Source organism: Varanus komodoensis, unplaced genomic scaffold, assembly GCF_004798865.1.
Source record: "Varanus komodoensis strain SLA01 unplaced genomic scaffold, ASM479886v1 scaffold3, whole genome shotgun sequence".
Classification (NCBI taxonomy): domain Eukaryota; kingdom Metazoa; phylum Chordata; class Lepidosauria; order Squamata; family Varanidae; genus Varanus; species Varanus komodoensis.
The window spans coordinates 2,064,803-2,083,488 of NW_025335761.1; the positions used below are offsets into that span (position 1 = coordinate 2,064,803).

General features: G+C 41.2%; 1 protein-coding gene across 1 annotated transcript in view; it reads left to right on the forward strand.

The window, feature by feature from the left end:
* ANO1 (anoctamin 1) overlaps positions 1 to 18,686 on the forward strand; it is a 155,601-nt gene that overhangs the window by 29,314 nt on the left and 107,601 nt on the right. The gene's annotated exons all lie outside the window — the stretch shown is intronic.

Below are 18,686 nucleotides of genomic sequence, written 5' to 3' on the forward strand. Positions count from 1 at the left end.
TAAAGAAGACAACTTCTTCTACAGCTGAAAGGCTGTATTAGATTTTTATTTATTCCATCCTAGCAAAATGTCTTATTTAAAAGACTTGCATGCAGAAGATGTTAGGATAGGAGAATGGCAGAAGCAGAAATATGAGTATATTGAGTTGTGTAGCAGCAGTATAATGAGGCATCATGCACTTTTATATAGAGATTTAATTTTTACATTTATATCTTGCCTTTTTCCTTCTTACAAGAAATCCAGGCTGACTTACATTATCCTTTCCCTCTTTATTCTGTCCTCACAACAACCCTATGAGGTAGGTTAAGCTGAGAGTTAACAGCTGGCTCAAGGTCACCCAATGGACTTCATAGTGGGGCAGGGATTAGAACCCAGATCTCCCAAGCCCCAGTCCGGCACTCTGATCTTACATTTGAAAATACATGTATGGTCTTACTATTTGGTAGTCTGTTATGCACATTTTCCACAGCAATTCTGCATATCCCCCAATTCTGCACATGGCATTCAACAATGTTCTTGCACTGTGGGCTATTTTTAATGCCTCAGTGTTAATTACTACACAGAAGAATGTTAGATAAAATATTGCCATATCTTACAATAAAATGCACCTACCAGGATTAAGACCTAACTGAAGAGAGTGGGACTTACTTCTGAGTAAATCTGTACAGGTTGTGCTCTGCGTCTTCATCCCAGTAGGAATGGCATATTTCAAGTGTACAATTAAAAGTCTGCAATCCAATCTGGAAAACTTGACAGTCAATGGATTAGCTTCACAGGGAGGTGCTTTGTATCTACAATAAGGGGAAACTCCTCTGTTCATATATATACTGCCTGACCATCTTAAAAAGTAAAATTGCCATCCAAACCATCATGTTGAATTTATAGTATGATGCTGGATTTTAAGGGCTTATATTTTTTTAAAAAAATCTGATGTTTAGAAAGTACATTCCACATCCTAACCTCTCTTTCGCAGATGTTGCTTGTTTGAACTGAATGACACCATGTGGAATAATGGGATGGCATGCCCCTTAGCAGATTACTGGTATTCTTAGAACTAGTTTTTCCATGCAAGTTGTACCCTCTTATCTCCTTTGTCTTGATTAGGCAACATTTGAGAACTTGGGCCTGGATGTGGGGACTGGTCCTGCTGAGATGCATTATTTCTGAAGACCAAAACAGGATCTCCAACTGATGTGTGTTTTCTGGAAAATGTTGGCTGCTTGGCCAAGAACACTGAAAAATGTTCTGATGCACTAGAACAGCCTTTGGCTAGCTGGAGCTGGAGCTGGAGGGCACCAGATTGAGGAAGGCAGTCCTAGAGAGATCAGTTTTAGCATCTTCAATATACAAATATTTAGTAAACAGCAAAGGTTTAAAGGCTACTGCATCATAATTTTTGTCCCAGTACACCACAGGTATTTAGCCTGAAGTATTTGAGGGAAATATTTCAGTATACTTCATATGATTTAAATGTTACATGATGTTACTGGAACACACATAAAAATGGAAAAACAATATCGTGTGATTTCCTTGGCGCATGATCCAGTGAGGATGCTCATAAGTTTCCAGACTCAGTGTAGAGCTATGATCACCCCCATGCTTACCCTGCAAATTAGCTAGACAGCTTGATTTAAGCCATCTAGCTGCAGTACTTTGGATGGGAAGGGAAGGAAGCCGGAATGCTACCAGAACCTGTTGTACCTTGGTGGTGCCTCCCCTACTCACCCCCCGGAACGCTTTCTTTACTGCTTCTCTGAGGTAGATCTTACAGCCTCGAAGAAGCAGCTGGTATGGGTCTGTTCCCACAGGCTGCAGAGGGTGAGAGGGCAATCCAGGCATGGATCCCCAGCTCTGAGGTTGGAGCTCTTTTCCACACTTGGATCTGCGAACCCGCAATATCCTCTGGCCTTCTGTAAGATCACTCCATTGCATTGTTCAAGGGGAAAAAGGCATGAAACCCTGATGACACTTTAATAAAAGTAAGCAACCCAAAGAGCTATGCATGATATGTTAGCAATCAGTCATTCACAGCTTCCATGAAAAATAAATCACTGGAAAATTTTCCAGAGAAATGTTTTGCCCCACATCATCTGCTACTGCTTTTCTTTCAAATCAAAACAATAACGGGGAACAAGGAAGGGATTCAGGTCAGGCCAATGTACTTGGAGGATAGTTCCCCCTGCATTCCATTTTTCCTCTATAAAATCTTTTTTGGAAACAGAAATCACTCTTATAAAAGGCTTATAAATATGTACATTAAATAAAACTGCTTTTTCTACATACAGATACCTATAGAACAAATAGCAGCGTTGTTTGCATGTGTTAATTAAATCAAGAAAAGCATTGCTTGAATCACATTCACTATTTGATGATCATGCATGTTTCCAACATGTATGATCATGCATGTATCTGTAGATACATATAAGTAAATGTCTTTACGTCTTCTTGGGGTCAATCTGGATTGTTCAGAAGAAGTTCCTGAAAAAGAGATCTTATCCCAGTTTCCAATATCAGCGCAAAAAGGAGGTGCACAGGCAAACTGTCTTTTGGAGTGTTTATGATCATGAAAAAGACTAGGAACAGTTTGTATAATACTGGACTGTGAACGTTAAGAAGACAGTGAATTTAGCCCCAAGTTAACATGTAAATATTTTTTTTATTTTATTTATTTAGGTTTTTATATCCCGTTCATTAGAACAGCTAAATATGTATTTAAAACATATATATCATGTCACTCTAAAGTTTTATGGTGGTACAAGAAAGCTTAAAACAATCAAACTACAGAACAATAAAACAATCTATGAATATACCCGCGTCCCTCGTCCCAAAACCAGCAAAAGCCATACCATTCTTAGCTGTAGCAGCAAGAGCAGCCCAAATCCATTGGCCTAGAGCCCTTTGGAACAGGTCACTTTTGTACCCTCCCAGAGGGCTAAGGGAGTAGAACAAGCTCTCATCCTCATCCAGAACTCATCCCACAGCCTCAGGCAATTGCAATAAACAACTTTGTTCTTTGTTGTAGATGTCCTCCAGCATGTACTACAGGTGCTTGGGAAAAAGCCAGCCTGTTGAATCCAGGCAGTACGCTGATAGGGCAGTTTCTAAGATAGGCATATGCTCATTCCTGCTTGTTCTGGACATTATGGACTGATCATGCTGGCAGAGACTTCCGGGAGTTGAAATCCAACCTTGATCTAAGATGTATGGGTCCCTATCCAATGAAATGTTTTGAAGGTAAACACCAGCCTAGACTTGGGCCAGAAGCCAAGTGGCAGCAAGTACAGTCACCAAAAAAGGATGTGATTATCAGCTCCTAAAGATGAGCTGTCAATATGTGTAATGGAAAATTTCAACCATACTAGTTAAATCTTTCATGTCATTTTCAGGAATGAGCCGATGTAGAATGCTTTATATAGTCAACCTTACAAGGTACAAACATGTAAATTAGTGTGGCAAGCAAGATCTCCTGTCTCCACAAAGGAGAGCAGTTCATACAGCTCAAAAGAGAAAAAGTATAAAAGACACTCTTAGCGACTGCTGGCATTTGCCTATCCAGGAGTAAGGTAATGTCCAGGAGCATCTCTAGACTCACAGCCTGAGCAGATAAGAAACTGTTCTCATTTCTCTTTCAGGAAGCACCACTTTTTCCTGAGCACTGAAATTTCACAGCAGCATTACTTTAATCTTGTGTGAATTCAACCTCAGAAGGAAATGCTGGGAGTTAGTGTGGGTGGGTTTGGGCAAGTGTTCCCACCAGCCATGCACCACGCCAATTTGCTGGTTCTGATTCAGAAGAGGAATATATAGACAGGAATGAAGAGCAGGACTTTGCTCAAGGGCCTGGGATTCAGCAGGGAGTAGAGGCTCCAGCAATTAGTTCAAGGGCAGATACAGGGACAGAGGTGGATGCCAGCTCTGGGAACACTGTGGAGGTGCAGGAAGTGGGGAGGGGGCTGTTGAGACTGGGGAGCCTTCAAATGGAGATCAGCTGCTCCCTTCAGAGCTAGCCTCCATGGCTAAGTGGCAGTAGCAGTGATGAAGAGTGCAGTTGGTTGAAAAGTGTGTGGAGAAGAGGGTTGGGTCACAAGCAGGTTCATAAGGAGAGTTTTGAGAAATAATTGCCAGGTTGGGGTCAACAAACCTCTCTGTGCATGCTCAGAGACTTGACTGCATGATTTACATGTAGAAACAATAAAGAGGGTTTTGCTGAGAACAGCTCAAGGCTGGTGATTGTCGGAGGGAGGAAATGCCGCTCACAACAGCAAGCATTCTCTGACAAATCTACCAGCCAAAAGTTGGAGGTGATGAAGTATTTTTTTTTTCTGGTAAACAAGAATGCCCAAGAGTCAGAAGTCCAGATGAAGCTTGAAGTGGCCAGAATAGCCTCGTGCAGGAGAGGGTGACCTATGTTTCATGGTTCTGTGGGGTGTCCTTTCCTGTTGTGGTGAACAGCCTCCCCTGCTAGAGTTCTTAATCTCAAGGAATGGGAGGGTGAGGATGTGGCCTCAGAAGCATTCTGCTAGCATTTTATAGGCAAATTCACTGATTTTTAAAAAGTTGTGCCCAATTAGAGAAGCACTACAAAAGGATCCTTTTCCACTCTGAAGTATTACTCAACTATTTGCAATAGAGGATTTGTTTACAATTAGTTCCCCTTAGAGGGTAGAACAAAAGTGTCAGATCCAGTTCTTCAGTTCCCCCTTCTTGTGGCATAGAGTAGCTCAGGGAAAAGGCAGTCTGTGCAAAAAGCAGTCTGACCACCCAGAGAGCACAATGCTAATGAGTGGCTTTCAGACAAATCCAATAACTAACTAAATAAATACAATAATATTTTTAAAACATTCTGAGGACAGTTCCAGTGTCTCCACTCCCTGATCTTTTTCTTATAAGAGTTGCTCAGGACAGAGGATTTGAGAAAGTGAGAAAGGGCACAGAAATTAACCATTGCTCCTACGCTAGTCTCTCAGGCTATGACAATACAGCGGCTATTACAGACAATTTGGACACCCTTGACAATAAGGCAATTCAAAGATCCGTATGTTTAATATTCCTTTTTCTTGTACTGAAATTATGGACACCCTTAACAATAAGGCAATTCAAAGACCCATATGTTTAATATTGCTTTTTCTTGTACTGAAATTATGTAAGGATTAGCAACTGATGGCAACCAACCCTGAGGAAAGCCAGGGGGCAGAGCAAGTAGCAGTCATGCCAACAGGCCTTCTCAGAAGGCTGCTCAGATGGATGGACGACAGAATATTGATGCTGCTCTACCCTCTGCTTCATTCCTAGAGTGGCCTTCCAAGAAAGTTCATATAATTAATTGTCTGCAATTTCTTTGTATTGGGTTTAAAACTGACACAACTTTCACCAAACACCCTGAGAAGTGTAGTTTGCTGTTTTTCTGCAGTTCATTTCTCTGCCAATCCCTGGTCCCTGCCATAGTACTTTAGTTCCTAGGATTCTCCAGGGAGCACAAAATAGAATCAGTTTAAGTCAGTAGTGAAGATAGGCCTTAGAAATGTGAATGCAGATGAGAAAGAAAATCAAGGGTATGAAAGCCGAAGCCTGAGAGGTTGACTAAATGAGTCAGCTGGGAATTTAGTACCCTCAGACATTTCCAAGAGTTTCTTAACGTGCTCCAGAGGATGCTTAGTGCCTGGAATAAAATGTCGGATTCTGTTTTGTTAAATATACCACTCGGTTTAGGCTTGCCCAGCCTGTTCTCTCCAGATGTTTTATATTACCAGTATTCCTGACCATTGACCATTTTGGCTGAACCTGATGGGAGTTCAGGTCTAAAATATCTGAAAGCAGCAGGTTGAGAAGGCTGGATCTAAGAATCTGCCCCTGTATTCATACTTTATTTGATGTCCCCTGAATGCTCCCTATTTTATTCTGATCTTAATATGACCATAAATATTTTTACTGGCATTTTAGTCCCTCTTGTACTCTGCATTTATCTGTGTTGTGCTCCCAAACACATCTACTTCTCTTCAAATCTTCATAGACAAAATCGGTTGTTTTTCTCTAATATTCTTCTTGGCAGAATTCTAGTTCATGCTGTTTTCACAATTTGTAGAAGCTTTCTTTGTCCTTTTTCCTATGAAAATCTTTACTTTCCTTTGATCTTTCCATTTCAGTTTGCTCATCTACTGCTAGCCCATCACTGCTTTGGCAGCACCAGAAATACCTCCTCTCCATGGTTGTCTCCACTGGATTCATTCCTCCTGCATGATCTAGTTATTTCTGCACTTTTTAAATGTGCCCTTTTAGTTTAAAGCAACAGACATATCACAACCGCACACAAACACTCACTAATATCTGAAATCGACTCCACTGGAAGCCAGCAACAAATTTGCAATAAAATGAAATGCCACTCATAGCTAAGAAAATAGGAACGCCTTGAACATGTGAGGATGGTTTTGCTTTGCAAGGACAGAGGGCTCAAGGGGTGAAGTGCCGCAAATGAAAAGGTCCAGCTGTGAATTGCACCTGAGAAGGTACGAGCAATCACCATTTTGTTTTTAAATGACCTGTACCTTTCCATCCTTGTCTCTTGCAAGAGCTCTGTCCCAGCTTTCTATCATTCAGCCAAATATATCCAGGTCCTAGGGTTTCACATCAGGCCAACTTCAGTCATCCTCATGGATGTGAATACTTTGCCTCCCACACCCCTAATCAGAGGTTTTAAAATTAATTATCTGACTGCACTGCTTCTTTTCCTCTCCCCACCCCACCCCACCCCACCACCGTTGTCTCACATTTGCTGTTCTCTCCTTAGGAATTGCTTTTGAAGACATAACATTTTATTTTAAAAAGAAACAGAGATATAGCAGTGACACCGGTGCAAGATGGATATGCATGTTAGTATAAACAGGGGAGTGGAAGTTTGTTCTCTCCGGAACATGAATAAAGATTGGAGCAGTTTCATTATTTTTAATGTATCTGTTTCCCTGCTTGGTCCTAATGAGCTCTTCCAAAGGAAACTAAGGAAACCAAGCATTTAAACAATAAAAATAATGAGTGTGATTTATTGATTCTGTGTGCTTGTGTGTGAGAAGCAAAATACTGCAATGTAAAGTGTTCTTGTTCAGGGTTCCAGTACACTGCTAATGCCTTGTCCCAGACTCTCCATTTCATGCCCCCTGCCGCATTCATTTTTGCATTGCTCCCACTCCTGCAATAGTCAGTTTGACTATATATGGATCAGCACTTGGAGAAAGAACTCAACGTTAGTAAGATGCATGAGATTGTGGTGTGCTGCGAGGTGTAATATTGTATGTGACTCTGACATGTAGGACTGCCCAGACAAAATATTGGATGCTCTCTGTACATTGCTCCAGACAATAACTGAGTAAAGTATAGCACTGGGTGGGCCTGGAACTCGTTGTGGTGTATCTGACTCATGGTGACTATACCCTGTTAAGAAATGCCCAGTCACTTCCTGCAGTTACTTAGACTGGGAAGTTTTGTTTTTATGGAGTTGCCTGGGGTCACCACTAAACATACTGATTTAAGAAATATTGTAAGCATATAGTTGTACAATATTTTGAGGTGACTGAAAATACCTTGTGCAACGTATTAACAGAACATGATAATGGAACAAACTCTTTGATTTTTTTTAACTCTCTCATTTTGTCTTTTCTTGCTGTGAGGGTTTTTTTTTTTTTTGGTTTGCTTGTTTATTTGTTTTTGGTAGGTTCCACTTCTGTGCCGGTAAAAATGTCCATTGATGTCTTGAAGGTCAGAACCTAACCAACTGGAATGGTTCAGAATGTGACAATCCAAACCATGGATTGGCAGCCTAGAGCTTAAGTCCTTCCATCTCCTTCAGCAGTGCTCCCCCCCCCCCACCGCCCCACTTCCCTTCCCTCCTTCTTGCTTTGTGGAAAACCATAGTTTGCCAGTTTTTTTTAATCAACACATTATGCTTTGCTTTTGTCCTGCGAACCATAATTAGAAACCAGAGTTTTATCCTGGGTTTTCAGCAGCAAGCCCAACTATTGTTTGCTAGTTTTGATAAAATGGAAACATGTGGCTTGCACCAGACTTGGAAGGCAGAGAGAGCATTGTGGCAGATGAGGGAAAATAGAGTAAGAGGAGGGAGACGATCCTAGGGCACCCGCATGGTTCCTAACCATGGTTTGTTAGAAGCATTGGAATCAGCGCACACTCCAGTTAGGGTAGTGAACTTCCCTCACCTATCCTGCATTCCTTAGAAATTGAAGAGCTGCCTAATTTTGGGCCTTCCCCATTCCCACAGGCTATAGCAAAGCAAGGCTTACCCTTCTTAGCTTGCCTGCTTGGTTATATATAGCACAAATCTAAGGGGCCCATATCTCCCACTCCCACCTTACATAGACCTCAGTGCTGTGGGAATGATCGTAATGGGGTGATAAGTGACAAGGAGAGGAAGAAAATATTTATTTTTTCCTTGAATAACTTGTAGAATAAACTCTTTGTAAAGGTTGCTTTTTTTCCTAATGATTTCCTCTGCGCTCGATGCAATGACTTGCAAGAGGGAAGTCCTTTCATTTTTTTTTTTTTTTCATTTGGGTTTGACTTGGTTTTTTATGTTGCTCTTCTTGGTTCACATGAATCTCTTTGAACTGAAACAGATGTGGATGTACTGAGCTATCCACCTACCACAACCATTCCATTTATAACTATTTGTTCTTCCTTTAAAAAAATCAATTTATGCTTTGCTACCCTTTTGCAGAAGTTTCATAAGAGAATATTCCCAGTTGAACTCAGTCCCATGTGGGATTTCAAAGTCCCCCACCACCCACAATAACTTTCTTATTTGGCATAACTTCTCCTTTAATTATAGCACTGAAAATCTTCATCTACATAGTCTTCCCATGAACTGAGCCTTCTGTTTACTAGATATGCTACCCTTAAAAGTGAGCATATACTCTCCTCAAATGTTAGAATGATAAATGTGTCTGTCAGTATATTCAGAACAGACAAAATGAACTTAATGAAATCATTACTGTAGGACATGGTGATGGTCACCTTGATTTCCAACAAGGCAATTCACATTTTTAACAAATAAAAGGAGGTTTTTGTATAGGGGGAAATAGCCACCATACATTATAAGTGAGCTTTTTAGTCCTCCCACTTTTCCTTCAATGCTCACTTATCTTAACCTCGCTTATCCTGCAGGGTAGACAAATTTCACATGCCTCTGTGGGGTGTATAGACTCATATAGCGTTGTAAGCTTTCAGTACCAAAGTAAGAAACACTCCTCAAGTTGTCAGCTTCTTCTGTGCATGTGTAGAACATGGATTTCCAAGAACTGGCTTTAGTTCCACGAATGAGTTAGCAAAGAGTTGGGTTCTCTGTGGCACAAAAACACAAGGAACGTTGGCTTCTGGGCCCGGAAACCTAATTAAGTGCAGCCAGTGTGGTTGAGCGCCTCTAAGAACCACTGGCAAAGAACCCAAGTACTCCGTTTGGCCTGCAAATTTCTTCTCAGAAGATGAAAATGCTTGTGCTTGCTTTATTACTTTGTAAGTCTTAAATGCAAATCCTGAAAAGGGCATAATGTTTGGAAAGTTAGTGTTTATATTGGAAGAAAGGTTTTTTAAAAAAAATTCTTTAGTGTTTTATCTGTATTAAGTCTTGCACTGCAATATTACATGTATACAACTAGCTGATCAACAGTGTTATCCATGTTCTTCATGGATAACTCCTTTAGGCATATCAGCCAGAAATTTAACTTTTGGCTGAAACAATCTCATGTTTGTTTGCATTTGTCAGCCAGTGTTGACCTTAGGCATTATGGAGAAGGAAGAAAAATCTAAGCAGTCTGGTTTCAGTCTAAGGCTCCTCTCTTATATAATCCAGGTAAACAAAGGCTGTAATCTGGAAGGGCTTAAAATTAGATGCACTGTTCTTTCCTTCAGCAAATAAATCAGCTCCTGCACAATGCACGGGCTTCATAGGAGTATAAAAGGATGTGTATGTTAAGGATCAGCAGACCTATCAACAGAGGGAAATTGCTTGACAGGCCTTAACTATGTCCTATGTCCTACGTGATGTCTCTTTTCAGACAAGGCTGTCACATTTGTTCCCTAATAACATTTGACAAGAGGCAGGCCCAGACTTCTTGGTAATTTATCTTAAGAAATATTGTTTAATTTTTTTAAAAAAATTTATGGTTACTTTATTACTTTTTAAACATAAAACCTTGCATTTCTCGGGAAAGTAGCATTTGGATCGCTGGTTACACCAGGCAAGTTAACAAAGAACAAAGAGGACAGCTGGATTATATCCATCGTGTTTAGTTTGCTGACCTTAGGAAAAGTTTCTGAAACTTCAGGAACTTAAGTTTACATGACTCCCACTGAAACAAAAAAGAGCACTGTGTATTCCATAACTGCTGGTCCTGATTCTGTATTCTGGAATGTGCATTATTCTCTTGATGGTATGCATATGTGATAGTTAGATAGCTCCATTCTTGTACGATACTTCATTCCTCATCCATTGATCAAATTACGTAAAACCAATAGGCTCGTTATGCTCTACCAAGACATTTCACTCACAGAATGATCTTGCTATTACATTCCACAGACACAGTGAAAAAAAATGATGTTATTAGGGCTGCAGGCTTAAATCATGCAGTTAATTAGAGCAATTAATCAGGATGAATAGCATGAATGGTAAAGGGCTGAAGAGAAGGAAATGACAAGATTTTAAAAGAACAAGGTGATGAGAGGACTAAAATAAACTCCCATGAATGTAAAAAAGCAAAGTCACTGGAAGAAAGAATAGCTGGACTAATTCTATCAAAAACCTGAACCATGTTCCCATTAAAGCAAGGGGAAAATGCTTGGTAATAATGGCAAGTGCATTGGGCCATTCAGAAGGGAGCTATAAGCTGAACAGAGCAGAGAAGTAATTAAAATAGAACTGAAATGCAAATTAAAAGCTAGGCAAGGAGGAATGGAGTGAACAGAACTGTCACCAGATGACAAAAGAAGCAGCACAACATGCAAACTGGAAAAGACACATGCTTTACCCAAAAAGAAATGGTCTGAACTTCAGAGGACTAGTGAAGGGCTACAGCAAAGCTCCTGTGGCACAGATCTTTGGTAGCCAGAAGAAGTAGCCTTCTTCAAGAAAAAAAAATGGCTTAATATGAAAAGACATGACGTAGCTCTATTCCACCGGGTTCTTCCAAATATCCATGCTCAAGAAGTGCACAACCTCAGCCACAAAGTACAGTTTGATGGTTGGGATGACTGGATAGCTCCACCAGTTTATTTCCATCTACTTCCACACAGAAGAGCTTGATGGGAAGAAAACTTCCAACTCCTCAGGTTTTCACAGGGGCTCAAGCTTGAGGAGCCCTTATAGCAGCCTTACCCAGTCTGGTGCCCTGCAGCTCAGTCCATCTAGAACATGCCAGGCTGAGAAAAGATGCCTTGCAAGGGTGTGGCAGGAGGGGGGCATTAGTGTTGAGCTGACTCTTTAAGCTGAATGGTTCTGTTTTCCTCCAGATAATGAGGCTTCATGAGCACATCCTACTTCTTGCAGAGGAAGCTATTTTCTGTTTTCTGCATTTCACTTTCTGCAGCATATGCATGACAAATACTATAACTGGCTTTCTTCCAGGAACAGAAATATAGGCCAAGTGAATGGAGTCCCCTATTTGGACAGTAAATAGAATGGAGGTGCTTTTTAAAATAGATTAGGCCATCCTTCCCTGACCTACTGTGTTCCAGATTTGCTGAGCCACATTTCCCAGCATCCCTTCCCCCTCCGCCCCATGGATGCTACAACTCCAACATCTATTCATGGAAAGTCTGATGGTTGGCAGTACAGCAGCATCCCTGGTTTCCATTAGTTTTTTTCTCTATGAAGCTTTACATCTGCCTGCTCATTTTCTCTTGTATTTTATTGTATCAAGTGTAGTAGCTATTTATCCTGCTCAGGGTGGAACATGAGGCAGAGTGAGCAGAGGCAAGAGCTCTGTTGTGAGGTGAGTGCAGCTGTGGGCATCTATGAGTGGTTATCACAGGAAGGATATAGCCAGGTTAGAGTCAGTGCAGTGCAGGGCCACAAGGATGGTGGCCGGATTGCAGGGAAAGTCCCATGAGGCGAGACTGAGGGAACTGGGCCTTTTCAGCCTGGAAAAGAGGAGACTCCGAGGTGATATGTTGGTGACATATAGGTACATGAGGTGGTGTCACACGGAGGTGGGTAGAGACCTGTTCTTCCCTGCAGAGGAAGGCAGGCCGTCCTCCAACAGAGCCAAGCTCAAGGAACAAAGGTTCAATTTGGATGCCAGGAAGTACTTCCTGACAGTTAGGACCCCAAGGGTATGGAATGGGCTTCCCCAGGAGGAGGTTGAAGCCCCATCAGTGAGGGTGTTCAAGGATAGGCTAGACATGGACATGGCAGGCATGTCATGGGTGGAGCCGGGTGGAGCCAGGGCTCAGACTAGATGGCCTGGGAGGCCCCTTCTGACTCACTCTGTTTCTATGTTTCTATCACTTGGGGTCAGTGGAGGCCAAGATTACTAGGGCAACACTGTGCATGGTGCTCAGTTTTGGTCAGTGATCTTCTTGTAGGGTTCCCCTTTCCCTTTAATCACAGTTTTCTTACCACTTCCAGCCGCACATCAAGAGCCACACAGACAAATAGCCAAAGCCCTTAAAAGTTAATTCCTGGAATCTATTAGGATTCAGATCTGCTCCAGTACTGTATTGGTGGCTCAAGGCAGGGATTCTTCCTGCAAGTTGCCACTGAGCTTTGGCCGAAGGAGAAAATTGTATACAAACCCACCAAGGGCACCTCCTTGCAATGAGACAAAGCAGGCTCCACAGCTCCCTGTCTAAAATGGCAGAGGGGTCACCAGCTTAGTGAAGGGTCTAAAACATTCTTCCCCAAAACTGGCATCCTCAAAATGTATTTGGACTATAACCCCCATGATCATGCTGGTTGGGGTGATGTGCTTTGTAATCTAACACATAATGATTGCATCAGGTTAGGGGATTGTGCTGTAAAATTTTCAGGTTAAGCATGCTAAAAGACCAGTGGCTTGTACTAATTTGAAGTCTCCAGATCATTGCCATTTTTAATGGCAGGTCTGGAGCACTGGAAAGCCACTGTCCTGGGCTGGATGGAATAAAATAGGGTGCAATTCTTTGTACGTTGAGGCAGAAAAGTTCCCTACAACTTCCAGCATTCTCAACAAGCCAAACATGCACAGAATTGTGTCCTTACTTGCTTATGGAACATTTTCCTACGTTTCATCCCACCCCACCAAGCTGACGGTACTCAAGTCTGAGAGAATCTAGATTATCACACCACTTCATAGTATCTCTCTATGGTGTATCTGCCATGTGAACTGAGTTTTTTTTCCTGAAGCACATTTTATGAAATGTAAAGGAGAGGCTCTTTCCTACCATTGCATTTATGAGAGTTCATTCAGTAAATCAAAGACACTATTTATCTTCGTTTGCCTACACCAACCTGTGGCCGTATAGTTTACTGGCAGGAACTATGGTTCATGTGACAAACAGAAAGGAATATCTTGGATGCAAAATAATGAACATTTATGTTGGCATTGATGTCATGAGCTACACTAATAATTAGTTCAAAAATTATAAGCACATCAGTCAGTGATTTGGATCCATTTAGGATACATGCTTGTTGTAAGCATTTCTTTCTTTTGACAGGGGTTTTGATGAAAAGCATGTAATAAGTTTTAAATGGAGAACTGGTGCATGTGGGAAGCAGGGTATGCTTGACCTGTTGGATATAAAGGTGGGAAACAGATGCAACCTAAGAAGGAATGCAAGGTAGTGAGGAAAGGTGGAATACGAATGCACTGTCATAAAGACAACTGTTTCCCTCCGTATAATTTACTTCACCAAAAAGAAAGCATAAAGCAGGGGTGTGGGGAGAGAAGACAAACAGCTGAAAGAAAAAGGATTAAGCATGACTTCCCATCTCCTGTCACCCCTTTGGTCCTCCACCAAGTATCCAGCCTCCCTCTAGCTATGAAAGGGAAAATAATAGGAATAGAGAATCAGGGTAAGAATAGAGGTATAAGATTTGTGAAACTACAGAACTGCAGTTTGATCCAAAGATACTTGGAATCATTAAATGAAAAATGAATAATAACTACAGTATACTGATGTCTTAACCATGCATTCTTTAATATTTATGATGCGTCCTTTCAGTTATTTCAATAATAACATTTAGGTACTTAGACAATTTACCAGATTGTTTTACTGGGCCAGCATGTGATATGCCATCCTGTTCAGCTGGGATAATATAATAAATCATGAAATGCTACAATATGCATAGGGAAAGGAGCCAAATTGGTCATTAACATAGTTGGAAAGTCCACATAAAGTCATTCATCTGAATGGAGTAAGCAGTACAGCTGGACTGGAGTGCCGAATAAGCAGAGTTTAGTTATGAAGTCTTTCAAGTGGCTTTGCTTGTAACCGCTATAATGTATGGAAATGTTATAGCTTGCAAGTATAAACAAATTAGAATAGTTGTTGAATAGAGTAAAGTTTGAGAATTGATGATCTAAACATTAAGGATTCTTTTGTTACAATATCAAGTTATTCAAAGAACAAAAAGTACTTCTAATGGAAAAAGGACCAACCATTAACTCATTTGGAATGTTTTTTATTATTTTGATGGAATAGTTGCATGCAATTCATGCTAGCCTAGCATTTGGAAATATATCCTGCACTATGTATTTTACAATGGGACCATTCAAAAGATGTATAGAAGGGTGAGTAAAGTGAATTACAGATGCTGAAATAATTAATTTGGATTGGGGAAATGTTGGGTTAAGTCTTACCTTGGGCATAAATTTCCTGTATTGTTCTGGAAAGTCACTTAATCTTATTGTACTAAATTTATAGCAGGCAAGCAAAGGGTTTATAAGAATACTTCCTTGCACCTGTTCTTTTGTATGATTTTATCTATATAAGAATATAGTCCCTTAAAAAGTAGTGAGTATCTTATGCTTAAGCATCCGTACAATGCACAGCTCACTGGTCCTGCTCCCTGTGGCATTGCCATCATCTGAACAATAATCATAGTGAATTATTAATTTATTGTTAGTATTGTTCATTGATAAAGGAAATGAGAAAATTACTTTTTAGTACAGCAGCTGGCATTAACTGCAATATGTGTATGAACGGCAGTTCAGTGAAAATCTGAATGAAGAAGCATGGAAAACTAGGGAAGTTATTTTAGGCATAGGAAATTTTTATTTATTCATTCATCTTAACTATCCCATCCATCATGTTGCAAATGCTTGGGGTGTAAGAAAGTACAATATACAAAATATCAAAATAGATCACAGTCTCTGCTTAACTTCAGTTGTTTTAACTGCAACTTCTGGAAGCAAGCCCAAATAAAAAGGCCTTACAGTGGTCCAGGAGATGCTGTGACCAAACTTGTGGAACAACTGAAAGCACCTCTGTTCCTGCCCCCGATGGCCAGATTTTATATGCAAAAGCATAAAGGATATTCTTGGTTGAGCTGTGTGCTTAACACTTTGATACTCCCAGTTGGAAGCCACCTATTTCAGTGGAGCTTCCAGTATCTTGAGGTTTGCAACCCATATGAGCCTATCCTTTGAATATTTATTCTGAAAAGCACACTCTCAAATGAGTTTGTACAGGAAAGCAGTTTTCTGTATTGGATCAAATGGATTTAGATGCACCTACCTTTTCTCTGAAATGCAACACATTGTGATTACAATTCCTGTGTTGTAATGTATTCCCTTTGTACGCTGCTTAAAGATATTTTTCAAATGAGATAAGTGGTGTATAAACTGATTAAATAACATTTCTTCACACACAGAATATGAATTGCATTGACCAGGTATGGGTCTAAGGATCAATTTATATACTCACCACCACTCAATCCTGTTAATGTGGTGATGGAGGTAATAAAGATGCCTCTTTTCACCATGAACATTAAGTGCACTGCCCATACACATACACACAAGCACACTTGGTTGCTATTGTTGTTTGAAGGGGAAGAACTGCACAAATCTGGCTAAGGCACATGTAGGTTTACACACAAAGCCTGTGACCTTACATGTATGAAGCGTTTTCTCCACTGTCCCATCATACACAGTGAATCAACAGAAAGGTTAGTATGTGGACCATCTCCAAGTCCAGCTTGAATTTAGTGGTGGTTACTGATGTTCTGCAAATTCTTATGCACATGTATAATAAATCCTTTATTAATGAATCAAGATCTGAAACACCTGTGGGTGCTATTGCCAATGGGGAAACTGCTAACAGAAGACTATGGATATTTGAAACAGAAGGGCAGAGCAGTGAGCATCAAATAGGAAAGGGGAGCCTGTCCTTTGTACCTGGGCATGCTGCCACTGACTGATCTGCATATGCCCAAGATACTTTTAAAACAGCTGTCCCTGTAAAGTTTTTATTGGAAAGGGAGAAAACTGTTTCAGTGGGTATTAAGTAATGTTGCTAGTGTCATATCAATGTAAGCTGGGAGACAGGGAGATGGACCTGACACATCATTTCTGTAATAATTAATCCCATCCAGCAAGTGTGAGTTTTTCCTTTTAGTTCTATGGCAACTCATTCCCCCAAACACCTGTAATTGAATGCATTTGCTGTTACCTGAACTGAAGTCACTGGGGGAAGCAGAGCTGTCACTGCCAGAAAAGTATGGACTGCTACAGGCCAGAGTCCAAGTAGTGGAAATGTGGGATGAAACCACCTGCTTTCTAGCCACCTTCTGTGCCAGAGGATAAACTTTGCTTATAGCATTAGCTTAGTAGAGTTATATATTCTCAGAGTTATCCAAACAAATAACCGCTAGGGAGGAAGATGTTAAAGTATTGGCTTAGTATAAAATGTTCTGAGGGTTATTTAGGGATTCCAAACTGTCTAGTAGTAAGAAAAATCAGTGCGTTTAATGCAAGACGTGTAGTGTCTTATGTTATCCGGATGGTAACTTTTATATACTTATGTTCCTAAAGCTGTGAGCACACAGAGAGGCAACCCTTATGGGCAGGGAAAAGCATCTAAACTTCTTTGGCAGGCCTTGCAATGCTTAGAATAAGGAAGGTCATGCCAATGCCACATGGTGAGCATTATTTATTTTAGCCATTTATTTCAGGCAATTTCTGGGATGCTTTTAGCTTTTTAGAAAATTCCCAAAGGATTTTACATGACTAGATCATGATAAATCTAATAATTAAAACAGTATGCAATGATAAAAAAAGATACAGTCTTGTTAAAGTACAAGCCAGGGAAATGCCTAGGCCAGGGGTCCTCAAACATTTTCAATAGGGGGCCAGTTGAAAGGCAGGGGCGACCAGCAGGGGCTGGTGAGGCAGGGGTGCCTGGGCGCACAGGCCAGTGAGGCGGCGTTGGGTGCGCGCGGCAACAGATCTCCCAACGAGTCCAAAACCATCTCCGAACAAGCAAGCCATCACCTCCCCGCCCGCACTGCGGGGCAGCGGCAAGCGCACACGCGCGGGGGAGGCAGGCAACGGTGGCTCACTTGCTTGGAGATCTCTCAACAAGTCCAAAACCATCTCTTGAGTGAGCAAGCCACTGCCTCCCTGCCCGCACGGGCCGGATAAATGGGCATGGCGGGCCGGATCCATCCCACAGGCCGTAGTTTGAGGACCCATGGCCTAGGCAAACAGTTGTGTGTTCAGTGGCCAGCAGAGAGACTCTGCCTAATCATGTTATCCATGGAGGGGGCTTTCACTGAGAAGGCCTTTCTCTCCAGCATGGCCAAATGAGCTTTAGTAGGCCGTAGTATGGTCAGCAGGCCCTCCCCTTCAGAACATAAATACCAGAGTAGCCTATGCAGAAGGAGGAGGACTCTCCAATAACCTGATCCTAAGCAGTTTAGCAATAACACATTGAATGTACATTGTTGGCTAACAGACAACCATATTAGGAACATAGAAAGCTGTATTATACACAGTCAGATGAAAGCAGACAATTGAAATTGTCTACATTGACTGACAGTGGCACTTCAGAGCACCAAAAAGGAGGCTTTTACTAGTTCTACTTGGAGATGCTATGGACTGAAAGTGCATGCGCAGCATGTATTGTAGAAATGAGCTACAGCCCTTCCATTCATCCACGAAACTCATTCTTGATTTGATCAGAAACTCTGTTGTAATCTAGTGCAGGATATAGGCTTTGCTGAGCCACTTGAACGCATCCACTTTTGTATGATTTGACTGCATACCATTTTGGGTGCTTTCATTGAAACAACATGTAAATATGCATATCCTCTGTATAAGATGCACATCTAGTTGCACATCCTCTCATACTGGCTATTGTGATCCAGACTGGCCAGATTTATCTTCTGATGTCAAAGGGATGTGCAGTTTTATCCAGAATGACTAGTCATTCAGATGCTGTCAAATTCAACATCTATGTGACAGTAAACTTAGTACAGTCATACTCTCTTTCAAATGGAAATATTTTCAAAACAGAAACAAAGGGAGATTCTGAACAGTGTTGTGGCTGAAGCATTTTGCTGGGACTTGGCATTTACTTGCTCAAATCCCTGCTCAGCCATGGAGCTCACTGGGTGACTTGGCCAGTCACGAACTCTCAGCCTAACCGCCCTCACAGGCTTGTTATAAGGATAAGATGGAGAGGAGCAGGAGGACCCATAAGTCACCTTG